Raw genomic sequence first — 2,366 nt, 5'->3', positions numbered from 1 at the left:
AGAATCAAACTAATAGAGTTATTTTGAGAAGTAAATGAGTATTTATGAAACTGCCTACGGTTTATATTACGTGCTATTTAAGTGTAGGCTATTATTACTATTATTAATAAGTTATTTTAATTTTGTTGTAAAGTTCAGAAGCAAGTTGCTCTTAACCTTGAAGAGTTTTAAAATGGCTGGGTCATTTTCAGGAGAACCTAAAAACAAATAGCTTAGGGAAGCTGTGACATTAACACTCAGACATTAGCATCTGTAGAAATGTCTCCTTTATTTCCAACCCGTTGGAAATGCACTGGTGTGCTCACCGCAATGCCGATATCAACGTCATGGAAAAAAGAACATAGGCAAGAAGTATTACTCTTGTCTGTTTGGCCGCTTCACTGAAATGTATCTTCTGATAGTGTCTTCATCAAGGGAATCCTTGCCAAGAGGAAAAAAGAAAAGAAAATATATATACAGAGAGAGAGAGAGAGAGAAAGAACTAAAATACACACGGACAGTACCAAATACACTGCTAAGTAAAGCGTCTTTTAATTTTGAATATGAACAGAGAGAAATGATTGGATTCATTTTTTACTAAAAAAATAAATAAAGGAAATGAGTTTCTCTAAGGTTATGCATAGCCTTTTGGGAGTCAGTAATTAGACATCTTCCACTCAATTTTTAAATGGCTTTCTTGAGATATAATGCACATACCATACAATTCACTAAATTAAAGAATAAAATTCAAAGTTTTTAGTATATTTATCAAGTTGTGCAACCAAGACCACAATCTAATTTTAGAATACTTTCATCACCCCGAAAGAAAACCTTGTACCCATTAGGAGTCACTCCTGAATCCCTCCTGGGCCCATTTTGTGGCGAACGCTAACCTACTTCCTACCTCTCCGGATTGCCCAATCTGGACATTTTATGTAGATAGAATTGTACACTATGTGGTCTTTTGGGACTGGCTTCTTTCACTCAGCATCACCATGTTTTCAAGCTTCAGCTATGCTGTCGCGTGTGTCCATGCTTCACTCCTTTTTATTGCCAAAAAATACTCCATTGTGTGGGCATATGACATTTTGTTTATCCTTTCATCTCTTGACTGACATTTGAATTGTTTCCATTTTTGGGGTATTGTGAATAATACTGCTATGAACATTCATACACAGTTTGTATGTGGCTCTATATTTTCATTTATCTTGTCATTCAATTTTTAAGCTACTTTTTTCCCTCTGATGATTGCAATACTTACATTTATCCACCATGGTTAGGTTTTCTTATCCATAAGTTTCAGTCTTTCAATATTTTTAATTGACTGCCAACAATAAATTTCTACTGATTACAATAAAGTGAATGAAAAGTCAATGAATCCTTCTCAAATTCGCATCAATAGAGTGAATCCCATTTTTAATTCAATGGCGCTTTTTAATGTCGAAAGCAGGAGATATTGTTAGACATAATTGAAATCTCTGCCCGTTTGTGTCTCTAAATAATGAAAATCCTCTCAAGTGTCTCCACCTGGTAATAGTTAATTAAAAATATTGTGATGATTCATTCATTCAGTTTAGTGCCTTCTAATTATCCTCAAATGTTACAACAAAAGGGTGAATTTTCTATGAACATGAAGCTTCAAACTCAATAAAGATAAAGTCCTGAGCCACAAAATATGAGGCTCTCTTTCACTGAAATGGGAGATGAGACCGTTCCAACGGGCTATGGTGCTGCCCCCAGGAGCAAACCTGGAGTGCCCTTGACACAGTTCTCCGTGCCCCATCCTCATCCAGCACCCGCCATGATGCTGCAGGAAGAGGGGCGGGGGTGGGGGGGTGGGAGTTGCATAGCAAGGGAGGGGCTGGGTGGAATGAGGATGAATTTGCTTTCCTCTGGTCAGCCAGGTGCTGAGGACCCAACCCACCACCCTTAGATGTAAATTTGAACGGAAAACAGAGGGGCCCCTGAGGTTGCTCTTACCTTCTCAGATCTCTGATCCAGGAGGGAAATACAGGAAGCTCTGTGTGGCAGGTGTCCCCTCCTTACCACCAGGACATAGGGGCTTTGTGCTGCTTTGCGGAGAGAGAGTTGGTCAAGCACTCCGGTGAGGAAATAAGATTTAAGAAAGTTAACGTAACAACCATAAGAGGTTGGAGAAAAACAGCACTGCCCCGAAGCACCTTTTTATCAACCCTTTAGGAATCCTTGCATCTTATTTCCCCGTCAACAACCAATGTTTGGAGAGGTAAGTTGGCAGTGAATGGTGTGGTCTGTGCTGAGATTGAAATGATTTAATACTGTGGGTCAAGGAATGAGGCTCCTGTTGCATCCTGGAGGTGTCAGGAAATTGAATGAAAGCAGAGGTGGTGCCCTCTGTGCCAATGGGA

The 2,366-nt window shown here is 39.4% G+C and overlaps 1 long non-coding RNA gene across 1 annotated transcript; it reads right to left on the bottom strand.

Annotated features, from left to right (window-relative positions):
- Positions 1–249: 249 nt before the first annotated feature.
- Positions 250–2,096, bottom strand: LOC111774684 (uncharacterized). The gene is made up of 2 exons (XR_002809799.2): positions 1,960–2,096; positions 250–420 (listed from the first exon to the last, which is right to left on the bottom strand). It is a non-coding gene; the product is annotated as an uncharacterized lncRNA (long non-coding RNA).
- Between the last annotated feature and the right edge of the window lie 270 nt (positions 2,097–2,366).

This window comes from Equus caballus, chromosome 8 (assembly GCF_041296265.1).
Source record: "Equus caballus isolate H_3958 breed thoroughbred chromosome 8, TB-T2T, whole genome shotgun sequence".
NCBI lineage: Eukaryota > Metazoa > Chordata > Mammalia > Perissodactyla > Equidae > Equus > Equus caballus.
Note: the sequence above shows the minus strand (reverse complement) of the source record. Positions and strands in the feature narration are given on the sequence as shown.